Consider the following 27,823-nt stretch of genomic DNA (forward strand, 5'->3'; position numbering starts at 1 on the left):
GTGCAAAGTATTCCATAGGTCCCATGCAGACCATTGTCAAAAGTCAGTCTTCACAGCAATCAGAGGGCATCAGACAGGATTACATGGAAACAAGCTGCAGGTCAGCAGTTTGAGACCCATAGGGTTTGTTTCCACTATAAGCATCAAGAGCTTTTTTTTAAGATAAAGCTGAGAATCAAACACATGTTTCTTTCTGTATTTTGTTCTAATAATCATATTTCTCCGATAGACCTTTTTTTTTCTCTGTCATGCAGGCTTGAGTACAGTGGTTCTATCTTGGCTCACTGCAACCTCCCTTTCTGGAGTGAAGTGATTCTCCTGCCTCAGCCTCCCAAGTAGCTGGAACTACAGGCATGTGCCATCACGTCCAGTTAATTTTTCTGTTTTTTTTTTTTTGTTTGTTTGTTTTTTTTTTTTTTTTAGTAGAGGCGGGGTTTCACCATATTGGCCAGGCTGGTCTCAAATTCCTGACCTCAAGTGATCCACACGCCTCGGCCTCTCAAAGTGCTGGGGTTACAGGCGTGAGCCACCACACCTGACCTTCTCCTACAATTTAAGTGCCTCTGAGTAATTTACAGAAAATGCCAAAAAGTAAGCAAACCAATACTATTTCAAAGTACTATATTGCTACCTATTCAGAGTTTGAGAGGTACATACCAGAAGGAGTAAATTTTGAAAAGTCATATTTTATTGTGCAAATTAACTGTAGACTACTTCTGATTCTCTGTGTTGATTTGATATTCGAAGGGATGATAAACAAATAATATAGTGTCAATTGAGTAAGTCAGCCCTGGAGTCTTACATATTTATATGTTCATGAAATCTGTATCAGGGATGGGGAAGCCACGTGCATCTGATGGTATGGTGAAGAATCTCTAAGATCCTCTATTCAGTATAAAAATTATATAACATGTTAAGAGGAAAATATTCAATTGTTAGAATGCTTAAATGAACAAATATATCCTTGAGTTTGGAGAGGAAGTGCTAAAGAAGTACAATGCATTATCACAAAATACAGTTTCTTCTTTTAAGGCCAAATTTGATAGAACAGAATAATTTTATGAATTGCTTTGTATTTTCATTATGATTTGAATGAGCTTCATTACAGTGTGGTCACTTGAAGTAGTAACCTCTAAAAATAAAAAATTTATATACCAAAAATAGAATATAAATTATCCATGCTTGCTTTTATATTGCCTTTTACTTGCAGTAACAGACATAATCAAGAAACTTCAGTTATACAAGCTGAATTAGTTCTAAAGAACTGCTGTAAAACCTTGTACTTGTAATTAACAATATGGTATTTTACACACTTAAATATGTTAAAAGGATGGGTGTCACCTTGAATGTTTTACCACAAACACATATGCATATGCATACACAAGAAGATAATAGCATTTTTGGAGGTAATGGATATATTTAATACTTTGATTATGGTGTTAGTATCATGAGTGTATACATATGTCCAAGCTCATCAAAATACATATTAAGTATGTGCAATTTTATACATCAATTTAGCTCAATAAAGCTTAAAAAGGCTAAATTAAAAATGTTTTTGTATTTGGATTCTTCAGAGAAACAAAACCAATAGGATGGATGGATGGATGGATGGATAGATAGATAGATAGATAGATAGATAGATAGATAGATAGATAGATAGATAGATAGAGACATATGAGACAAGATTTGTTAGAGGATGTGGTTCACACGATTATGGAGACTGAGAAGTCCTGTGATAGGCTGTTTGCAAATTGTAGAACCAGGAAGACAATAACATGTCTCAGTCCAGGTGAAGGCCTCAAAACCCAAGTTGATGATGTAACTCTCTGTCTAAGGCTGAATGTCTAAGCATCTGGCAAGCCACTGATGCAAGTGGTGGAGTCCAAACACTGTACAACCCGGAGATCTGATGTCCAAGGACAGAAGAAGAAGAGTGTCTTAGATCCAGATGAGGGGAGGGGCAGGGATGGGAAGAAGTAAATCCCTCTGACATTTTGTTTTATCTGAGCCCTCAGTGAATCAGATGGTGCTCACCCACATTGGGTGAGAGCAAATTGTCCTTATTCAATTCAGTGATTCAAATGCCCATCTCTTCCAGAAATGCCCTCAAAGACATGCCCAGAAATAATACTTTATCAGCTCTCTGGGATCCCTTAGTCCAGTCAAGTTGACACCTAAAATAACTGTCACAGTTCTAAAATAAGGATATTCTTGAAGTTAATTCGAATGTAGCAAAATTCATACATTGCATTTTCTAAAACTTTAAAAAATGTTAAATTCTAATTTAATTTTATTCTCTCATCTCTAACGAGTATATGAGTTGATTTTCAGATAGATTTAACAGCTAAATTTCAGTTAACTACCAAGTTCCTGAATTATGAATAAAAGCTTAGGCTTGTAAAATGTGTTACTTTTCCCATGTCTAGATTTATTGATTTCTACAATAGGTTTGAACTTTTTAATCAGATCTGCTAAACCCTCCATATACATTCATAAGATATTACCACATTAAAAACAATATATAATAAAACATCCACTCAGTCACATTTGAAAAACTGATGCTTTTTTTACTTCTTGTAGCCTAGTTTTAACAAATTAATATCTTCCTTTAGCTTAATTATTTTATTAGATTGTCTCTCCATTTTACATCTCCTGCATGAGTGACAGACTAGAACTTGAACTGACATAAGATACTAGAGCTTGTGTCTCCTAAATTAGTGTTGGACCTATTGCAACATGCTGTCTCTCATTAGCGATAAGGAGGTTATTTGTGGTATATACGTATTACAATTATTCTGCCACTTCAGGTTTCAAACTAATATTATTAGAAGCACATATAGCATTTATTTGTGAGATATACATGATTTAAAAATTCTGTGGCATAAACATACAGAACTGGGGAGAATACTCAAAGAATCAAAAATATCTGTGTTCCTCCTGAATCTTCCTTAGCTTGTGACATTTTTCTTCATTGTCTCAAGATGGGTGTTTCAATTCTCGTCGCTGCAGCCAACTCCCAATTTGGAAAAAGAGATAAACGGAGAAAGGTAAAGAGCAAAATGTATTAGACAATCTCTCATAGGATGAATAGATAGACAGGTAGTTAGAAATATACACACATGCATATATGCATGTATGCCTGCATAAAATATATAAATGTATGTATGTGTGTACTCATATTGCACCAAGAACTTCTGTAAATATCTAATAGCCAGAAACATATCATGTGTTACGCCAATAGCTGCTAGGAATAAAATACATCAATTTTATCTGGGAACAAAATCTTGTTTCTATTAGTAAGGAAAAAATGAGGAAATAAATATGGGTAGGAAATATGTGGTAACTACAAAATATGTATATGCTTATATATATTTTTTAAGCTGCCTACTAATATATATATTTTAAGCTGCCTACTTTTATATTATATATACATTATATATTATTAGTTATATAAATATATAATATTGATTATATAATATATTTTTTATATATTAGTAGGCAGCTTGAAAGATAATAACAACTCAATGGGTAGTTTATTTTGCAAGTAAACATAATTGTTCTTACTATATTTAGGGGTTATCTAATTTTCTGTTAAAATATTGTAAGGAAATAGCTGTTCTGTGTTTTGCATCAGAAAGAAAACACAGAATATATTTCTTACCCTCACTTCTACAAAGACTGAGCAAGTTTCAAGGACTATAGAGCAAACTAAGAAAGTTGACAAGATACCAATAACTCTGAAAGACGCGCTGTTAGGAAGGCTTCTGCTAGGGATATCAATTTGCCTCTGACTCCTTCTTTCCTTTATCTTCCACTGTGAATCAATAGCTAAATCCTATCTATTTTACTTTCACAATATCACCTGTGGTCATATCTTCTTTCTCTTCCTACTCCTGATGTCCTAGTTTCTTTCATTGTCTTGCACTGGACAATATTCTAAACTGGTGATCTCAAGCACATCAATACATGTACCATGATAAAAGTCTTCCAGACACTTTACTTCAGGATTTCTTAGAGTTTTTAACACTACTCACAATTCTCTATTATAGAATCTCTGAGAGAAGAATACAGTGTTTCTCAAGTATATGTTATCGTATTTCCCAGAACACAAAATTTCCCTCATAACAGTGTCCGAGTAAAACAGAACAAAACAATTGAGTAAAACATGAATACTGCACCTGAATTTTCACAATTTGCAAACAGAAAACCCTGACCTAAACTAGAGAGAGAATCTTCAAATATTATCATTTTCTCTAGTTCCTTTTTCCTCTTCTTCTTTTCTATCTATCCTACCCACCGATGATCAAATTATTTTTGTGTCGTGTATTTGATTATGTTACCACATTCTTATAAAATTTTCAGTGACCTGTTTTCACATCCAGAATAAGTTATTCAGGATAATGCAACGTAATTTCAATTTACATTTCCAGCTGAGTTTTTAATTAGTCCTCATCTTCTGCTAATGGAATAGTGGAACATAACCAAACTGCCCACTGCCATGACCTTGGCATGCTGTTTCATACATCTGGGCTTTGTCAGTCTCTGCCTGAAATGTCTTTCTTTGAACTGCTAATCTGTGTGTGTCAAATACATTTAAGACAAAATAAAAAATGTGTGTGTAATCCCCAAATTTACAAAGCATCTCTTTTACTAACACAGCATATTGTTCAAACCTATACAACTATTTTATTTAAACTTGACTATGTTAGGTATGAATATGCTATGTTACTAAAATTAGGAAACATAACTGGAGAATACATGTTTTACTCAATGGTATGTTCCTATTTGCCACAAAACATAATGTTGTACCTAATGGAAATGTGCATTTCAAAACTATTTACTGAATGTAATCCATCGTCACTACTATGACTCCTTCTGCCTTTATTCACTTCATAATTCGAAGGACTATGAAAGCATCAACAATATCTTTTCCATTCCTCACTGACCAAAAGCAGACAGCTCTCTGACAACCAGGAGGGGCAATGAAATATGTGTCACTCTCTTGGAATCTGGGTTTCTATTTATTAAAAGTCTGTGTTATATTCAATAAACACAATAACCGTATTTTCTTAAAAAGTAATTTCAGATATGCAATTTTACTTGATCCAAAATACCCTGAGTTAAACATGTATATATATTTTATCTACATTTATGTGTGTGCGTATATGTGTGAATATACATACATATGTCACCTATGATCATACTCTAGAGAAGAATAATGCAGAATTGTAACCTAGTTGTTTTGACTGCAAATTCAAAGATCTCTTTCCAAATTATCTTTACTTACAGGTGCAAGAATCATCGAAATGTGTTTTATTATACCTATATCTCACCATATTTTTAGAACCTTGTAAAGAGAAAAAGGCAGGTTGCTATTTTTATCTTATTAAATTGACAATACTTTTGTCATTTTTGCCCAATTTGTGGCTCAGTGCCAACATCTTTAGGAATTATGGATTCAAGCATTTAAATTTGTATTGTGGTAACTGAGTCACCTCTACAGATTACATCCTGAAAACAAATTAAAAAGTAATACATTTCATAAATTCTCCATAGTATTCATATATATCATCCAAAATTTAAAAAGACAAAATAAAGTTGTTTTATTTTTCTGACCATTTACTTTAAAATATAATCTTGCATTTCATATTATTTGTTAGCAGGTTTCTATGTATGAGACCCACATCAATACATGATGTATTTGTGCTGAGCAAAATAATTTATTTAAGAAATATGTTTCATTATTGTTGTGGAAAAATGTATTTTTTTTTTTTTTAGCATAACCAGGAGATTCTATCTTTTCCTAAGTTCCAGAGGGACTTCATGGAGTGATCAAAGAAATGTCTATATAAAAAGGCTTATCATGTTTAATCCAAGTTCAATATTTTAATTTAATCTGGTCAAAGAATATATATGGGTTTGTAGAATATGAAAATGAAGATTTCAAATTAACGTGAATGCATTTTACCTAAATCAAGGGACAGCTGTTTGGGAAATTAATGCAGAACCCTTGTCTAAAAGTTTTGATGTGTGTTATCAAAAGAGTTCCCTAGGGATCTGTATTTTAGCAAATGCTGCTAGATGATATTTATTGATATCAAAGCTTGGAAAACATTTATTTTTTTTAAATAAATGCTGGATATTAGACAATTGTCTGATGCAGAGTTTACAAATTTTTTCTCTCATTCTGTTGTAAAGTATGCATCCAACGAAGGTCTAATATCCAGCATCTGTAAGAAACTTGAACAAATTTACGACAAAAAAGAAACTAGTCCCATTAACAAGTGGGCAATGGACATGAACAGACACTTTTCAAAAGGAGACATACATGCAGCCAACAATCTCATGAAAAAAGACTCATCATCACTGATCATTAGCGAAATGCAAATCAAAACCGTAATGAGATACCAGCTCACACCAGTCAGAATGGCTATTTTAACAAGTCAAAAAATAATAGATGCTGGCGAGGTTGTGGAGAAAAAGGAATGCTTATACACTGTTGGTCAGAAGGTTAATTAGTTCACCCGTTGTGGAAGACAGTGTGGCGATTCCTCAAAGACTTAAGACAGAAATACTCTCGACCCAGCAATCTCATTACTGGGTAGATAACCAGAGAAATATAAATCATTCTATTACAAAGACACATGCACATGTAGTGTATATTCACTGCACCAGTATTCACAATAGCAAAGATATGGAATCAACTTAAATGTCCATCAATGCTAAATTGGACAAAGAAAATGTGCCATATATACACCATGGAATACTATGAAAAAGAACAAGATCATGTCCTTTGCAAGGAAATGGATGCAGCTGGAGGCCATTATTCTTAGCAAACTAAGGCAGGAACAGAAAACCAAATTATCACATGTTCTCATTTATAAGTGCGAGTTAAATGATTAGGACACATGGACACATTAGAAGGGGACAACACACGCTGAGACCTATTGGGGGGTGAAGGCTGGCAGGAGGGAGAGTATCAAGAAAAATAACTAATGGGTACTAGGCTAACACCCCTATGACATAAGTTTTTCTATGTAACAAACCTGCAAATGTACTTTTGAACTTAAAATAAAAGTTTAAAAAATGTTTTCCAAAAGACTCTTAGCTACGTAAGAACTACTAGTTACACTTTTTGTTCTCCTCTTCAAAAATCAAGACAGTGAAATAGTTTTAGTAATCCAGTAGAACCTTAGTCAAACTTTGCAAAGTGGAAAAAAAGAAGATAAAATGAGTAAATAGTTGCGACTTTCTATACATTGTTGCCTGAAATTAGATGAGGTATACTTGCTAAATTTTCCTGTCATTATGGGGCATTTAAAACGTTGGACACAGTTATTCCTTCAAATTGATAGAAATATAAATTGGGGAAAAACATAAAAGAAATTTTTACAGCTGCAGATGAATTAATCTTGTGTTCATGGTCTCCTTGTTAAATTTTATTTCACTTGAAACTGTCTGTATTCTGTGACTGATATTTTATGAATAATATTACACTACTTATAAAAGAGACAACGGATTTTATCCAGTACAAAGTGTAATAAAGACAAAACTCTACCCAGAAATTTCAAAGGGTTATAATAGTGAACACCAGCATAGTTGATTTTATGAATTTCTATCCTTTGAAACTAATCTATTTTTTTTATTTATTATTTTGACACAGGGTCTTGCTTTGTCATCCAGGTTGGAGTGCAGTGCAGAGATTCTTCACTAACTGCAATTTCTGCCTCCCAAGTTCAAGCTATCCTCGTGCCTCAGCAGCCCGAGTAGCTGGGACTACAGACTCCGCCACCATGCTCAGCTAATTTTTGTGTTTTTTGTATAGATGGGGTCTCACCATGTTGGCCAGGCTGGTCTCAAACTCCTGGGCTCAAGTGATCTGCCCACCTTGGCCTCCTAAAGTGCTAGGATTATCGGTGTGCACCACGGCACCTGACCCTGAAAATAATCTATATTAAGGACTATTTGATAGTATAGAATGATGACCTGAAGTTTTTTTGCAGGTAATATATTGAGTAATATTTTTAATGTTTGAGTTATATCCTTTAAGGTAATAGAAAGGTTAGGCAACTTTCACATAAAATATATTTACTTTATTCATGCCAATTTGATATTGATGATTAATTATAATACAGGCATTACTGCTCCTACAGTTTGCCTATTATAAAAGATTATTACACTTGTTAGTAGATTAGACTGGTAAGCAGGAAAAAATAATGTAATAGAACCAATGACCGTTAAGAGGAAGAAGGAGTTAACATTTAATATAATCAAAATATTTCATACGCATTCGAGTTTTTTTCTCAATAGGCTATTGTATCCATAGATTTTTGCTTTCTTTTACTTGTTACTGCCCTTTCTTTAAATGATTATGGAGCTAGATTTAAGTATGAATAAAGTGAGTTTTAAATTTTGTGCCTACATGTGATTTTTATTATATAGTTTGTAAAAAACTACTAATGCTTTGTATTGGTGGTACTAAAATGGAATGTATAGTCATTAACCACACATCACTTTTTATTATATAGTTTGTAAAAAACTACTAATGCTTTGTATTGGTGGTACTAAAATGGAATGTATAGTCATTAACCACACATCACTTATACAATTTTAATAGTTAGAATTCTAAAATGTGTATATACTAATTAAGTTTTACTCTTAATTTAAGAAAATTAAGACTGGGTATGGTGACTCACGCCTGCCATTCCAGTACTTTGGGAGGCTGAGGCAGGCGGATTACGAGGTCAGAAGATCCAGACCATCCTGGCTAACACGGTGAAACTCCGTCTCTACTAAAAATATGAAAAAATTAGTCGGGCGTGGTGGCGGGCGCCTGTGGTCCCAGCTACTCGGAGGCTGAGGCGGAAGAGTGGCTTGAACCCGGGAGGCGGAGCTTGCAGTGAGCAGAGATCGCGCCACTGCACTCTGGTGTGGGGGACAGAGTGAGATTCCATCTCAAAAAAAAAAAAAAAAAAAAAAGAAAAAAAATTAAAATTACAACTGCTTATCATGTTTTCTTTTTCTGTTTACAGTATTAAAAACAAACCGTTCTTAATCTACATTAAAAAATGTAATATATATCCAAAGTATTTGGAATATCTGCCTTAACTGTTCTCCACTGTGTATTCAGCATTTCACATATTGTTTGGCATATAGCAGGGGTTCTTATTTGTAAACATTTGGAATATATGTAATAAATATTTTAAAATTCAGTATGTACTTTGGTCTCACAAGAACCAAATACGAATGGGTTAGATCTCCATGTATTCAATAATGGAATACAACTACTTATTCCTTTAAGGAATAACGTGTCTTATAAATGTACATTTTCAGAAGTAATTGTAAAAAAGTATTATTAATGCTAAGTTTCTAAACTTCTTGGGATATAAAATGCATTTCAGCCGTTTGTAAGTAGGATATTTTAATATTCAGAAAAAATTATTCTCCACACAAGCATTAAACCCCATAATTTGACAGCTTTAAGAGTCAAAATATTCAAACTACTTAGCATTTATAGATATTATTTTATGTCATTACTACTTTGGCACATTTAAAAACATCCATCATTTTCAAATTCCTTTATATTTTATTTCTTGTACTTTTTGCCTTAAGCTTGTCTTCTCTTAGTAGAGATTTAATTCACAAATAAATCATAGAGTAACAATAAAAACTAAATCTCATTAATTTCCCTAATCTGGTCATTTGTGACCTAAAGTAATTGAGTGCATTTTAATTCCAATCTAGAAAATAAACATATCCAGGCTAACTTAGAATAATCTATTTTAAATATTAAGTATTATTCTCTTAGGAATTATAGATTCATCTCTTGAGAAAGAATGGACATGAGAATAGTAAAAAAAAATCTAATATTACATATAATAGATCATATCATATAATATATTGGTCCTTATTTAATACTTACCTGGAATATTAATACATTACCATTCAATAGTAGTTATAAAAATAATGAAATTTTACATTGCCAAAAATGAACAAACTGGATTATAATATATTATACATTTAGGACCTTTGTATTGTCAGAATGTGTGAGGTATAAATTTAAGACAACTTACCTCATATAATTTAATTACCATAAAATAATTTTAATATATTTATGTAAGTATGTGAATGTGGGCATGTAATTGTGTTTAAGATTAATAGGCTAGTTAACATCAAATTAGTTACATATCCCTATTTGTATTTCTCTTCTGAACTTCGTATTTTAGAAGTTTCTATAAATTTCCTTATTTTTTGTAACTGCCAAAATATTACGGGCCCTGGATTTAGACACTATTTATTGATACGTTGCATTACAGAACTAGCTCTGTCTCCCTGAAACAATTTTGCATTGATTATAATATTCGTATGTACTTCCTTTTCATTTCACTGATCTTCTGATCCAGGTTCAGTTATGCACCTGTATGTACTCTATACCTTATCTCCTCTTATTTCTTCAGTGTATTCCCTTGATCATTTTTTCTTTTCTCTGCCCTGTATTGCAACTTTAATTTCTCCAAGTTGATTGGCTTTTTGACTTCATGTCTTGCCCATGCTAAAATAAAACTTTTTAAAAAATCACAATATCACTAACGTACGTTTTGTTTTCTCTTGTGTTTCTCGAAATATTACTATATTTTTACGGGTTTCAATAACTCCCTCACATTAACTACTCAAAGCAAAACAGGACATTTATGTTTTCTTTCCACTACTCACTGGATTTGTTCTCCCTAGTACACCAGTTATTCTTATATTTTCCTTAGTTACCTATTCTGATCTTACTTTGTTTTGCAGCATTTGCCACTGTGGACAACTTTCTTCTTTTTGAAATTCTCTTCCACTGGATTCCACAGGATACCACAGGGATTCTCATCTCAACTCCATGTTCTCCTATGCCCACCTCTCTCTGTTCAGTGATATATATACTTGCAAGTATATCTGTATCTGCTAATTCTTAAAATTTTGATGATTGACAAGATTTCATATATATTTTTTCTTCCAACCTTCATGTTTTCCTTTCATCATCTTCTATAACTTTAACCATCAAATAAAATACACTAATTTTTAGATCAAAATTCCCACACTGTTTATCTTCTGAACTTCAGATAAGTTTATGAAACAGCCTATCAGACATCTTTATTGGGATGCAATAAGGCATATTTACCTAAATATATCTCAAACACAATTAATCCCACTTCTCATATTCACTTCAACACATACTTTCTCTTATTTATCTTAATTCCTCTTTATTGAATGAAATACTATCCAGATGTGTAAAATAACATTTCACTCTGTCTCTGAAACTTAGTGACACTCATTTTTTCAATTTATCATGTAATTAAATTTAAATAAATACTTGCAATGTATCTTAACTGGGTCTTAAAATTTTCTTTTTAAGTAACTTTTAATTTAACTTTTTTTTTTAATTTAACTTTTTTAAGTAAAAATTTTTTTTAGTAACTTTTCAATTCCTAGAGGATAGATCCTTCCATTCTGAGCTTTCTTACTCTCCTTCGGTGTTTACAATAGTGCTCTGCTAATGCAGAGGAATTTCACTACCTCACAGGGATGCAGTGAAGATGAGGTACATATTGAAAACATTCAAAAGGTGTATTAAAAACGTGTTTTCCAATTATTCAAACTGTCTCGTGTGAGTCATATGGGCTTAAATATTCCTAAGGTCTTCTGGGTTCTAATTTATATCCTTAACTTTTCAGTAATGAAGATGATTTTAGAATACAAATAACTTTACTTTTCTTGTCATCTGAGAAGGTAGTTAAGAGACAATACTATTTTCCTGCTTCAATCTATCACAAAGTATCAAAGAAATACTAGATTTACCTTTTGGTGTTATGCTTTTATTGGCCCCCTTTCCTTCAACAATCACTTTCTCTCATTATCATGTATCATTACTTTTCATCCTTACCTCTTCTGTCTCTTATTGTTGCCTGAGAGTACTAACATCTGGTTTAATAAGAGTGCTTATCCATAAAGTGGCAGTAATATGAATTTGGCCAATGTTTCCCCCTTGTCCCATTCTAGCTGAACAGAGTAAAGTTGTGTAAGTATAATCTTACACATTTCTCTCATTCACAGTTTTCAAGAGTCTGAAATATTGAATCCTATCTTAGGGGAGGAGAAGGAAGAATTCACTCATCATTCTTTAGGAATTTATGTTATTATATTTAGAAATATTGTTACAGTGTATGAGATGCCAATGGACTGACAAGCACGTATAAAGTTCTTAATACAGAGGTGCAGGCACACCAAGGGACTGAGACCTACTCAGGACTATAGAACTCTTCCCCTACCCAGCATCTCACCACATTACTAAAGGTTTATTTATAGCAAATCCTCTAACTCAGTATTTCATGTTCAGCTATCAAGAGATAATTAACAGACACATTGAAAGACAAAAATAAAGCATTAAAGCAAGACATAGCAGGCCGGGCGCAGTGACTCATGCCTGTGGTCTCAGCACTTTGGGAGGCTGAGGCAGACTGATCGTGAAGTCAGAAGTTCGAGACCCGCCTGGCCAATATGGTGAAACCCCGTCTCTACTAAAAATACAAAAATTAGCTGAGTGTGGTGGCACACGCCTGTAGTCCCAGCTACTCGGGAGGCTGAGGCAGGAGAATCACTTGAACTCGGAAGATAGAGGTTGCAGTGAGCTGAGATTGTGCCACTGCATTCAAGCCTGGGCGACAGAGTAAGACTCTATCTCAAAACAAAAATAATAAAAAATTTTTAAAAATATCTAAAAAGACATAGCAAGTATCAAAGCCAGAGTCAGACACATGGCAGTAATGTTGGGAGCATCAGATAGTCTCTATAAAAGGCCTACAGATGTTGTTGAAAAAAAATTTTTTCATTACATTTTTAGCTTCAGAGACTGAGTAAAATATGACTTTTTCTTGTGAATTATTACATCATTTGGATGTTCCTGTGACTTCTCATCTGCTTATTTTATGCACACAATAAATCATCTCCAAGGCGCAGGCTAGAGTATGACTTGTCGATTCCAGTTCCTTTCTAAGTTTAGAAAAGGGTTTATCTTATGAGTATCAACAAGTCCTACCTTAATTTCTCCTTTCTATGTCTATACGGTTTTCATAACATAGCTCTGCATGTCAGAATACTTTTTATTTTCCAGTAATGTAAATTCCAATATAGTAAAACCATTTCTTGACCATGTAGCCAAATCACTGGCTATGGGCCGAGAATCAATATAAATCCATACCACATTTTTTTATTATCATTTAGTTCCTATGATACTGCAAGGAGTGCTTCTCATAATTTTACTTTTTGAACATATTTATTCCTTCCTTATTCCAGCAGTGTTTAGAATGCAATTCTAAGAGAATGCAACACAACTACCTTCCAGATCAAGTGTTGTTCCTCATCATTGTGTTACTGTCCATAATTTATGTTGTCCTTTGGCATCCTCCAGTAACCAAGCATATTGTGGTATCCATTGAATTATGGGGTCAGATAATTCCTTAGAGAGAGTTAATGCATGGCACAGGTGCCACTATCTCATGCAGGCAATAGTTACTTGCAGTGCTCCTTCTCTTGCATATTATTATTTTTATTATTGTGGTAAAATATACGTCATAAATTTTATAATTTATCAATTTTTTAAATACAATCAGGTAGCATTAAATACATAGTGTTCTGCAGTCGTTACACACCATCCATCCCTAATGGTTTTTTATTTTCCCCAACTGAAATTCTGTATCCAATAAACACTAATTTTCTATTCCTCACTACCCCCAGCCCCTGGAAACCGTCATTCTACTTTATGTTTCTATGAATTCTAGGACTGTAGGAAACTCATATAAGAGGAACCATATCATATTTGTTCTTTTGTAACAAGATTATTTTATTTACCGTATCTTCAAGGTTCATCAGTATTGTAGGCTGTGTCGAAATTTCTTTGTTTGAGGATGAGTAATATTTTATTTTATGTGTATACCATATTTTGTTTCCCTATTCATCTGTGGTTCAACACTTGGATTGCTTCTATCTTTTGACTATGGTAAATAATGCTTCTACGAACATGGCATAGCATGTTCACTCCCTTTATGCCATGCCTCTATAACCTATAACCTATGTAATATTCTTAGTGAGATGAGGAGCACATCAAATTATATTTTACACACACACACACACATACACACACATACACACACTTTTTGACAGCATGGCCCTTTCCTTTACAAACATGATTATTGTCTGTAGCACAGCTGACTTGGCAACCTTGGGCTCTATCATGTTCACAGACAGCTAAGGAACAGAATTATCAGTTTAATTCCCCAACCCCCTCCTGCTGACCCTTTTAAATTCCTTTGAAAACTCTTAACTATTTTTCCTGTTTGTGGATCTACCACTTCCAAATGCCATTGATATGCTTTTCTTCTCCGTGATGGTAGCAGCTCTTGAGTCATTTCACAGAAGGTTTATTCTCCAGCTAGCCTGGCTTCAACAATTCTAAATCATTATTCTATTCTTCCTCTTTCTCCCAAAATAAGCATTGGTGATTATATAAAGTATTAAGTGAAGAACCATTTCAATGATTTTTTTCTCAGTGTCAACTACAGCAATTCCAGGATCAGAAAATTAAAATAAGTCATGAGACTCCACAAAAAATAGTTACGTAATGCATTGATAAAGACAAAAGGTACAATAGAGCAGGAAAATTAAGACACAGGCAACCTGACAATCATACAAGCCATCCACAAAGGAGGAACTTCCAACGTCCATTTTCAGATTTACAGGACAAACTTTAGATTATAAAACAAAAGCTACCAAGATAAATGGGTCTTATCTTAGTCTTAGAGAACCCAAAGCACACATGTACTGAGGGGTCTTTAATACCCATTAATTATGTAGCCAAAAACAGGCAGATATACCACAAATCAAGGGCAGGTCAGTAATCTACATATTTTCAATACAAATGTCAAGTTAAAGAGAAAATTACAAATCTCTAGCTAGAGCATTTCATCTCTATCTTGTCCAAGGTTCAGTATAATGGACCAGGTGTTTTTGGAGATAAGCATAGAACTACTGTAAACCATCTGCAAATTAATTCTATCCATATATATTCACAGTTCTATATAAATAACTTAGTGGTAATATGTCTAGACATATTTAAAAAATAAGAAACTGAAAAATATATAAAACGTAACAATTCACTTGTGTGACAAATTTAATAACCACAATAGCACAATGTTACTTCTGATATTCGCAAAACCTCTTTCGAATATTTGTTGAAGAATTCCCCCAAGTAAATAATAAATTATATTACATGATCAGGAGAAAGCATAGGTTTCTATAAAAATTTTCCTCCAAGTAATTTGAAAATTGCTTGATATGACAACTTTATTTCCTTAGTTATAAGCAAAACATCACATTACTGTGTTAATAGACTTGACATGTTGAATTATCCTATTTTATGTGGGAAAAAACTCATCTAGTTGTTTTGTATTTTCTCATTATGCTTTCAAAGAAATATTTCACATGAGAATGCAATTGATAAATAGAACTTAGTTAAAGTAATGAATCTGAGATTAGAAACACCTAGCAATGCAAGTGATAGAAAATAATGAAATATTCTTTAAAATTATGATGGCAATATTCAAATATTGTATTGTTTCTAGAATCTTCCCAGTCAATGAAGTCTATGGCTGAAAAATGCTCTGCTTGTTGATCACTGGAAATAAAGGAAGTTTTCGATGTTTGAATTTTGGAGGTGGATTTATTTATTGTGTTTTCTCTGTTGCATCACTTTTGGGGGAAAAAAAGATGCAGATGAGAACAAGAAAAGGACTATATTCTCATGGAGTGGGTATCTTAGCGGGAGAGAAAGAGAAACAATGGATATGATGCTTTGTAGTGCCAGGTACAAATAATTTTTAATAAAAAGAGTAAAGTAACATAGAGTTTTCATCACTCTGAGAAACTGACATTGTACTAATGGGATACATATTAAAAAGCATGAAATTAAAGCAGGGAAAGCACGAAATTAAAGACTGATTAATGAGAATGGGGATTTTCTTTTGCACAACAAGTAGCACACACAGCTTGCCACTCACCACCACATAACTGATTTTCTTTAAGTATTAACCAAATCTTGAGCACTTTTATGTCAAAATTATGTTATACTTCATGAGTTCTTTTATTTTCGAATACTCCCAAATAAAGGGTTTTTTGAACTCCACTTCCTCAAAATGTCTTACACTGAAGATGCTTTCTCATAAAACCTTTAATTCAGAGAAAGTGTAAGATCATTTTGGTATGTGTGCTGCCAAAGTGAGCGCCCAAAAGATCATTTTACAATCAGAGACATTTACCATCAAGGAAATGATGGCCAACCCTGGTTTTGATATAAAGAAAAATGACAAAAGGTAGTTGTGTAATGTCTTTGTCTTCAAACTACATCCTCCAAATTTTTCTGATTGAACATCCTTTTTTCAATACCACATAATTTTATAGGTTGAGGATAAAAACAACAATGACAAATTATCATGCTATCATAATCATAATTTCTGATAAATGACTTAGGTGGCAATAATAGTGTTATTAAGAGAATAACCATTAAAAAAGATGCAGTTCACACTCAATTGAAAGTCAGGTAATTGGGTATAATATATTTTACATATAAACACACACATATCTGTATTTATTTTATATATACATATGTGTGTGTGTATGTGTGTGTGTGTGTGTGTATATATATATATATATATATATATATATAGAGAGAGAGAGAGAGAGAGAGAGAGAGAGAGAGGTTTTGTTTATTTGCTTTTCTCTCATTAACACATCATGAGGCAGGCACTCCATCACTGAAGTTTCACAAGGACTTCATTTTCTTGTCCATCAGGCTTAGCATTACACTCTCATCTTTATGCTTACTCAATGATTGTAATAACTCTGGACATCATATCTTCCCTCTAGGCATGAAGAAGAGGGGAGGCACAGGACAATAAACAGGTCAATTGAGAAACCATTTTCACTACTTAGGCATATAGCAGATTTTCTAGAAACCTTATCTGCTGCAAGTCTGCTTACATTTCATTGGTCAAAGATAGTAAGGAATGCCTTTCATTGTAAGAGAATCTGTTGCAATGTGGATTCTATTGTTCTTTTATAATTAGAGGTATTGCTAACATGAACAAAAAATGAAATTATTTTAAAAGGTGTGAAGAGAAGAAGTGATATTGAACAAGAAAGTAATTATCACGGCCACACACAAAATCAAAGTCCAACTTAAAGGATTACGAGTTATTCTTTTGTCTTCACTCTTACCATTTTTAAAATCAGGTTTCAGTATGACAGTAGATGATGTTTATGGTTGCCTGCAGAAGCAGATAGACTCCCATCCAAAGTTTAGGTTTAGATATCAAGGCTGATGACACCTGAGTATGCAAAAGTACATCACTTATATAATTTAGCAGGTGTGAAATAGCTTGAGAGAGCAAGGAATGAAGATTGGCCTGGCTGTTTACTATAGTTAAGAAGTGGGGCCAGGGTTACTGCTCCTGCTTAGAGGTTTGACTCTCATGCCTGGGCCAAAGGAGGGAACACCCAGCCTTTCATTTGAGTTGGCCCAGATGTGTGGCACCAGGAGAAGAGGAAAGGTTAATGCTGAAGAGGTGTCAGCAGTCAATTATCAAAACAGGGAGCCAGAATTCTCACTGCAAAAATGAAACCAATTTTAAGTACATTCAAGCCTCCTCTGGAGGGTGTCATTTGATTGGCAATCCCATCCAATGTTGCCAAGACACCTAACATACTACTCCCATGAAGTTTCAAAGGGTTTGTGAATATTTTGCCATCCTTCAGATAGAGATGCCTCCAAGTACATATCATTTTTTTCTTTGTTGTTCCTTCTAAAGTATTTACTGCTAATTTAATGAACAGGATTTTATAGTGAACCAAAAGAGCAAGCTCCATGTTACCAAACTTAGGTTGGAGAATAAAAGAGAATAAGTGATTTCTTCAAAAACATGCCAAATTGTAAAGACCATTGATGCCAGGAAGAAACTGCATCAACTAATGAGCAAAATAATCAGTTAACATCATAATGACAGGATCAGATTCACACATAACTATATTAACCTTAAATGTAAATGGGCTAAATGCCCAATTAAAAGACGTAGACTGGCAAATTTGATAAAGAGTCAAGACCCATCAGTGTGCTGTATTCAGGAGACCCATCTCACGTGCAGTGACACACACAGGCTCAAAATAAAGGGATGGAGAAAGATCTACCAAGCAAATGGAAAACAAAAAAAAGCAGGGGTTGCAATCCTAGTCTCTGAAAAAACAGACTTTAAACCAACAAGGATCAAAAGAGACAAAGAAGGCCATTATATAATGATAAAGGGATCAATTCAATAACTAGAGCTAACTGTACTAAATATGTATCCACCAAATATAGGAGCACCCAGATTCATAAAGCAAGCCCTTAGAAACCTACAAAGAGACTTACACTGCCACACAATAATAATGGGAGATTTTAACACCCCACTGTCAACATTAGACAGACCCACAAGAGAGAAAGTTAACAAAGATATCCAGGAATTGAACTCAGCTCTGCACTAAGCAGACCTAACAGACATCTACAGAACTCTCCACCCCAAATCAACAGAATATACATTCTTCAAAGCACTACGTAGTGCTTATTCCAAAATTGACCACATAGTTGGAAGTAAAGCACTCCTCAGCAAATGTACAAGAACAGAAATTATAACAGACTGTCTCTCAGACCACAGCACAATCAAACTAGAACTCAGGATTAACTAACTCACTCAAAACTGCTCAACTGCATGGAAACTGAACAACCTGCTCCTGAATGACTACTGGGTACATAACGAAATGAAGGCAGAAATAAAGATGTTCTTTGAAACCAATGAGAACAAAGACACAACATACCAGAATCTCTGGGACACATTTATAGCAGTGTGTAGAGGGAAATTTATAGTACTAAATGCCCACAAGAGAAGCAGGAAAGATCTAAAATTGGCACCCTAACATCACAATTGAAAGAACTAGAGAAGCAAGAGCAAACACATTCAAAAGCCAGCAGAAGGCAAGAAATAATAAGATCAGAGCAGAACTGAAGAAGATAGAGACACAAAAAAATCCTTCAAAAAAATCAGTGAATCCAGGAGCTGGTTTTTTGAAAAGATCAACAAAATTGATAGACCGCTAGCAGGATTAATAAAGAAGAAAAGAGAGAAGAATTAAATAGATGCAATAAAAGATGATAAAGGGGATATCACCACTGATCACACAGAAATACAAACTACAATCAGAGAATATTATAAGCACCTCTATGCAAATAAACTAGAACATTTAGAAGAAGAAATGGATAAATTCCTGGACACATACACCCTCCCAAGGCTAAACCAGGAGGAAGTTGAATCCCTGAATTGACCAATAACAGTCTCTGAATTTGAGGCAATAATTAATAGCCTACTAACCAAAAAAATGTCCAGTACCAGACAAATACACAGTCAAATTCTACCAGAGGTACAAAGAGGAGATGGTGCCATTCCTTCTGAAACTATTCCAATCAATAGAAAAAGAAGGAATCCTCCCTAACTCATTGTATGAGGTCAGCATCATTCTGATACCAAAGCCTGCCAGACCAATACCCCTGATTAACATCAATGCAAAAATCCTCAATAAAAGACTGGCAAACTGAATCCAGCAGCACATCAAAAAGCTTATCCACCACGATCAAGTTGGCTTCATCCCTGGGATGCAAGGCTGGTTCAACATATGCAAATCAATAAATGTAACCCATCATATAAACAGAATCAAAGACAAAAACCACATGATTATCTCAATAGATGCAGAAAAGGCCTTCAATAAATTTCAACAGCACTTCATGCTAAAAACTTTCAATATGCTATGCATTGATGGGACATATCTCAAAATAATAAGAGGTATTTATGACAAACCACAGCCAATATCAAACCAAATGGGCAAAAACTGGAAGCATTCCCTTTGAAAACTGGCACAAGACAGGGATGCCCTCTCTCACCACTCCTATTCAACATAGTGTTGGAAGTTCTGGGTAGGACAATCAGGTAGGAGAAAGAAATAAAGTGTATTCGATTAGGAAAAGATGAAGTCAAATTGTCCCTGTTTGCAGATGACATGATTATATATTTAGAAAACCCCATGATCTCAGCCCAAAACCTCCTTAAGCTGATAAGCAACTTCAGCAGTCTCAGGATACAAAATCAACGTGCAAAAATCACAAGCATTCCTATACTCCAAAGACAGACAAACAGAGAGCCAAATCATGAGTGAACTCCCATTCACAATTGCTTCAAAGAGAATAAAATACCTAGGAATCCAACTTACAAGGGATGTGAAGTACCTCTTCAAGGAGAACTACAAACCACTGCTCAGTGAAATAAAAGAGGACACAAACAAATGGAAGAACATTCCATGCTCATGGATAGGAAGAATCAATATCGTGAAAATGGCCATATTGCCCAAGGTAATTTATAGATTCAATGCCATCCCCATCAAGATACCAAAGACTTTCTTCACAGAACTGGAAAAAACTATTTTAAAGTTCATATGGAACTAAAAAAGAGCCCGCATTGCCAAGACAATCCTAAGCCAAAAGAACAAAGCTGGGGGCATCACGCTACCTAACTTCAAACTGTACTACAATGCTACAGTAACCAAAACAGCATGGTACTGGTACCAAAACAGAGATATAGACCAATGGAACAGAACAGAGCCCTCAGAAATAATACTACACATCTACAACCATCTGATCTTTGACAAACCTGACAAAAACAAGAAATAGGGAAAGGATTCCCTATTCAATAAATGGTGTTGGGAAAACTGGCTAGGCATATGTAGAAAGCTGAAACTGGATGCTTTCCTTACACCTTACACAAAAATTAATTCAAGATGGATTAAACACTTAAATGTTAGCTCTAAAACCACAAAATCCCTGGAAGAAAACCTAGGCAATATCATTCAGGACATAGGCATGGGCAAGGACTTCATGACTAAGACACCAAAAGCAATGGCAACAAAAGCCAAAATTGACAAATGGGATCTAATTAAACTAAAGAGCTTCTGCACAGCAAAAGAAACTACCATCAGAGTGAACAGGCAACCTACAGAATGGGAGAAAATTTTTACAATCTACCCGTCTGACAAAGGGCTAATATCCAGAACAAAGAACTTAAACATATTTACAAGAAAAAGTCAAACAACCCCATCAAAAGGTGGGAAAAGGATATGAACAGACACTTCTCAAAAGAAGACATTTATGCAGCCAACAGACACTTGAAAAAATGGTCATCATCACTGGCCATCAGAGAAATGCAAATCAAAACCACAATGAGATACCATCTCACACCAGTTAGAATGGTGATCATTAAAAAGTCAGGAAACAACAGGTGCTAGAGAGGATGTGAAGAAATAGGAACCCTTTTACACTGTTGGTGGGACTGTAAACTAGTTCAACCATTGTGGAAGATAGTGTGGCGATTCCTCAAGGATCTAGAACTAGAAATACAATTTGATCCAGCCATCCCATTACTGGGTATATACCCAAAGGATTATAAATCATGCTGCTATAAAGACACATGCATACGTATGATTATTGTGGCATATTCACAATAGGAAAGAGTTGGAACCAACCCAAATGTCCATCAATGATAGACTGGATTAAGAAAGTGTGGCACATGTACACCATGGAATACTATGCAGCCATAAAAAGGGATGGGTTCATGTCCTTTGTAGGGTCATGGATGAAGCTGGAAACTATCATTCTGAGCAAACTATCCACAGAAAACCAAATACTACATGTTCTCACTCATAGGTGGGAATTGAACAATGAGATCACTTGGACACAGGGTGGGGAACATCACACACTGGGGCCTGTCATGGGGTGGAGGGCGTGGGGAGGTATAGCATTAGGAAATATACCTAATGTAAATGACGAGTTAACAGATGCAGCACACCAACATGACACATGTGTACATATGAAACAAACCTGCATATTGTGTACATGTACCCTAGAATTTAAAGTATAATAAAAAAAAAAAAAGAAAAAAAAGAAAACAAACTTGGGGAAATTTTAAATATTATTTTTATAGAGTCTCCCAATATTTTTTCACTTTAAAATCTGGTTTGATAATACCAAAGACCTTATAATCATCTACTTAACTTGCATTTATTATACGATAAGAAATGAAATGTTTCTAATCAGAGAAAAAAGAGAATAAGTGATTTATTTGTCAGTTTGGAATCTTGGTGCTTTGTTAGCTTTTCCTTTTAGTTCTTCCATCTTTGCTTCCTCATTTCTTATTTGGCCATGATAAAATATTCCCTGTTAAACTTATTTTGAATAGATTTGTTGAGCTGTAATTTAGGTATCATAAAATTTACTCATTTTACATTGGAATGTAGAATTCAATGACTTTTAGTGATACAGCTTGAATATTTGTCCCTGCGAAATCTCATGTTGAAATGTCATCCCCAATGTTGAAGGTTGGGCTTGTTGAGCAGGTGATTAGCTCATACTATGGATCCTTCATGGCTTTATGCTGTCCTCAATATCATGAAGGATCCGTGTCATGTAAGACCTGATTGTTTAAAAGTGTAGGGTAACTCCCCAACCCTCATTCCTGCTCTCTTCCTGTGAGAGACATCTACTTCCTCTTTGACTTCTGCCGTGATTGCAATCTTCCTATGGCCTTCCCAGAGGCTGAGCAGAGGCCAATGTCATACTTCCTGCATAGCTGGAAGAACTGAGAGTCAATTAAACTTCTTTAAATTATAAATTACCTACCTTCAGGCTTTTCTTCATAGAAATGCAAGAACAGCCTAGTACATTTAATAAATTTACAGAGTTGTGAAACCACCACCAGAAATATATGTAATATTTGGAATCTGGTTTCCTTTACTTGGCATATTGCTTTGGAGATTCATCCACGGTGTGGCATCATCAACACTTCATTTCCTTCTTACTACTGAATAGTATTCCATTGTACAGATATGCCACTGTTTGATTATCCATTAACCAATTTTGAATATCTGAATTGGTTCTACTTTTTCAATGTCATAATATTCAAATAATCCTAGTATAAACATTCACATCCAAGTCGTTTTGTGAAGATATATTTCTGTTTTCTTTGGATAGATAAACTGGAATCAAAATTGTGGGATTATATAGTACATTTTTATTTAACTTATTTACAAAAACAAGAAAACAAGAAACCTTCCTTTCAGTTTTTCAAAATGGATGCACCATTTTATATTCCCATAAAAAAGTGAGAAGATTCCAGTTTATGTCCTCACCAACACTTGTTATTTTTAGTCTTTTTTGTTTATAGCCATTCTACTGGGTGTGTAGAGGTATATCATTGTTATTTAATCTGTATATCTAAACTAAGGATGCTAAGCTTCTTTTGTCTTTGTTCTATTTAATTGGATATTTGAAACTTCATTTAGATCATTTCTATCGTGGCTATTTGTTGGTTCTCACTCTCTTTTCATACATACATGTACATATACACACCCACATGTATATATGTGTATGCATACACACACACACACATACATACCTTACTTGATTTCTAATTCATTACTGATAAACTGTCATGAACTGTGGATGTTTACCTTCTGTAATTCAATTATCTTCTCACGAAAACATTCTGCTCTTTCCCTGCATTTTGATATGGCAAATTCTTCAGATCCATTAGATATCAGTGGCAATGTTTTGAAGTAGCAACTACAAAGTTATAAAAGTTATACTTTTAGAAGTTAGATTGTTATACAAACCCTTCATCTTCTTTTAAAATGTGGTTATACATTATAATGCTGTTTTTCCCCTTAATGCTTATAATGTATACATTATTTAGTGCACAGGTGTCGATTTAATAGCTGTGAAAGAAAAATACAATTCTCAGGAAATTTTACTTTTGATTAGATTTCATGTAACAGAGAATTATTACTTCCTAATCAGATTTAGTTGCTTAAAATCAAGTAAAGACCTCTAAAAATTTACAACAAGTGGTCGAGTGGTTATTTTTTAAGTTTTAGATTTTTTTTTTTATTTCTTAAATTTTAGTAAAAACCCTGGTACTGAATGTATTTGTCATTCCTAAATGGGAACTATGTGAACTGTTTCTCAATATATCTTGTATTGATCACTTGGGAACTCTAACAAGGGACTATGATCAATGGAGAGAAGAGGAGTGGGTCCGGCAGCTAATTGTGTGTGCCTGTGCCTGGGGGCATGCTCTCCTCTACTGGTAGATGATGATAATGTGCTCATTATTTTCCCAAATTACAAATGAACTTCCTACTTTTTTCTCATTTTCTATAAAACACCATGCAAAATGTCAATTAGAGCCAATATTAAAAGTAACGAATTCCCTAGAGGAAGCCAAAGGAAGAAAACACATAATTGAATGAAAGAATAAAGCAAAATGCTTTTATTAGCCACAGTCAGACAGAATATGTGTAAATCCCAAACGCCGGTCTTGGATTTAAAATGTCCTTATGTCTAATACAAACAAAAGAACCTATTTCTGAGGACTCCCAAATGTACCATCACGTAGTTAAATCAAAACATTTTTTCCAATGGCATTCCATTAACTTGCTTTGTTGGAGATAAAGGTTCTCACCAAAGTTTCCTATGCCGAATAAATGATGTTTTCTCTCCAATTAAAAAGAAGTCTGATGGGATTTTATTTTAGCTCTCTGTTGGAGGTCAAATCTCTATATGAATCTCAAGATTATACAAAATAAAATTAGGGACATACTCCTTTTGATACAGCCTAAAGGAACAGACACAATATATAGTATTAATTTTGAGAACAGTAAATTAGAAATGAAATGTATAGGAAACTGGAATGACCTGTTCATGGTCACACTGTACTAAATTATTCTAAGATTCTTGTTAAAAGGGTTTTAAATCCAAATCCTAGTTTGCTTCCCTCCTGTTTCTGTTCCCATTTTTATCAGAGACATTGTCTGTCTTGTACTCACACATGGAAGCCAAGGGACACTGCCCCCACCATAACTGGCTAACTCTATGGCCTAATACATGGTTTCTGTGAATCCAAGCAGACATGTCACTCCTCAGGGGCATTGAAGAGAGACAGTGAAGCCTATGTCATGAGATTTGGCCTCTATTTTGGAATCTGTCTCTCTTTACCAGTATAGTATCAACAGATTACCTGAATTAATTAAATTTCTTAATGTTAACTTTTTAAAATGTTTCACTCTTAGATATACACAGTGTTGGCAATAAACACATGACTCAGTTGGCAACATTATAGACAAATGGTATTTTAATGCAAATTTTTTTAGAGAGTATGAATTTACATATCAATATATGGGGTAGCTTAGAACCAACATTTAAAATTGAGGATGTTTATTCTCTTCGCCCAGCAATTCTATCTCAAGTATGTAAATTTGAGAAACATTTCCAACTATACATGAGATATCCTAGATGTTAATTCCATCATTTAGTATCAAAAAAATTACCATCTAAATGTCCATCAAAAATAAATGTGTAGGCTGGGCATGGTGGCTTACACCTATAATCATAGCACTTTGGGAGGCTGAGGTGGGTGGATCACTTGAGGTCAGGAGTTCCAGCCTGGCTGACATGGTGAAACCCTGTCTCTACTAAAAATACAAAAATTAGCTGGGCATGGTGGCATAGGCCTGCAATCCCAGCTACTCGGTAGGCTGAGACAGGAGAATCACTTGAACCCTGGAGGTTGAGGTTTCAGTGAGTCAAGATGGCGCCATTGCACTCCAGCTTGAGTGACAAGAGCAAAACTCCAACTCAAAAAAGACAAAAAAAAAAAAAAAAGTGTAGATTAAACATGGTAAAACATTCAATCTAAAAAAAAGCATATGTAAAAGAATGTTGTCTCTACATGTATTAATCTGTATATTCTATAAAGAAAAGTTGGTAAAGAAAAGGTAAACTCCTGAGCAGTATTAAAGTAAGATAGCATTTATTTGAAAACATATAGAAAATTATACAAAAATAATGTCTATAATTTTCAAGATATGTTTAATATGTGTAAAAGTTCAAAACTCAATCAAAATTGATACAAAAATTCGTGATCATTTTTTGGAAGGGAAGTGACTAGGGTGTGTGATGATTATGGAGCAATTTAATTTCAGTAATAATATACAAATGTTATAAGGGAGAATATAGCTATCTATTACTTGTAAAATTAAAATTTAATAAATTGATTATTAAAATTTAATATTCATTAAAATTTATGAATGACTTCAATAGAAATTGATAAGCAAATATTATGTCTGTTATATATTCACAGATTCATAATAAGAATTATGATATATTTCCTCCAGTGAAAATAGTTTTAACAAGGGAACTACTTTTGCCACATTTTAATACCAGAGGTAAACAATATATTGTTAATCATTGACCATGTGAGTTAATCTACTGCCACTGTAAAACATCTATGAAATCAAAATACTTTTAGCTATCTATGAAGAAACTGCACCTCTCAAATTAAGTGCAATCACTAAAGTGTTAGCATATTTTACAATTATCATTAAACAGTGATGTGGCATGTATAACATGCTTACTCTTTTTCTAAACCATCTATATTATAATTAACTTATCATATTATATAGTTCACAGTTATGATTACGAAGTTACATGCTGCTGTATCACTATAATTGAGAGCATCTCCAAGAAAGAATCACATGAATCTTCCCAGAGTTTTGATCCCAGAAATTCTAACACAAAAATTATTTCTATTTAACCATTACATAGATTATTTTACCAACATTTAATATTAAAAGCCATTTGTAAGTTAGTGAGGGATGGTTTTAATGTGTTTGGGTCCCTGACAAAATCCTGAAGAGAGTTCAGAAGTTTGAGAGTGGAAGGCGAACCATAGTGGGGACTCCGAAGGCAAAGGTGAAAAAGAAATAAGGTGTGTGTGGTACTGGGGCTGGGGATGGGAGGAGAGAGAGGAGGAGGGTAAAAGAATTCAGGTGGGCTTTGAGGGAGGATGATCAGCATCATACATATTCTGTTGCAGAGTCATTCTCTTAGTCTAGAGCCATAAATAATAATTTAGTATATATACATTTAAAATACAGTTTATTTTTCTAAGGTAATAAATGAATTTCCTTCTGAGAAGCACTTAGAATATTAATGCTTCTGTTTGATTCGTTTTGAATTGAATATATTTTTGCATGCCTTTAGAAGTATACAATATTCCACAGTACAACCCAGTAAAAATGTATCAACAAAAAGTCACTTTAATCAATATGGTCACTCCATATAATATTTTGACATGTATATAAATGCTATTGAAACATTAAAGTAACAGAGTAACTCATAGTCCTAAAAACATAAATCTGGAGAGTAGTATGTAGAAGTTTTAACTTTTTAGTCTATATAATTACATGGTTTATTTTTTATTTTATTCATATTATGATAAAATGTGGGCTTGTTATTCTAGGAGATATCTGATCCATTGGAGACCTGACGAGCCTAAGGAGGGAGAGGGTTAGATGTTAGAGACCACAACTATAAGTTAGAGTGACAAAGAACTTCTAATTGTCCACTCGCTTTTTTTCCTTCATTGCTTGCATGGATCAGCGTTTGCATCTTTGCTTCTCAAAAGCAGCAGATGCCAGCTAATGCAGCACAGGGCAGTGTGGTAATATCATGACTATAATGACCTCCTTGGCAGGGGGAGCAGAAAACAACCAGTAATGACAGGTTATCTGACCTGGTGTTGTCAACTCTCCTCCACATCACTTTTTA

Source organism: Macaca nemestrina, chromosome 7 (assembly GCF_043159975.1).
Source record: "Macaca nemestrina isolate mMacNem1 chromosome 7, mMacNem.hap1, whole genome shotgun sequence".
NCBI classification, from domain to species: domain Eukaryota; kingdom Metazoa; phylum Chordata; class Mammalia; order Primates; family Cercopithecidae; genus Macaca; species Macaca nemestrina.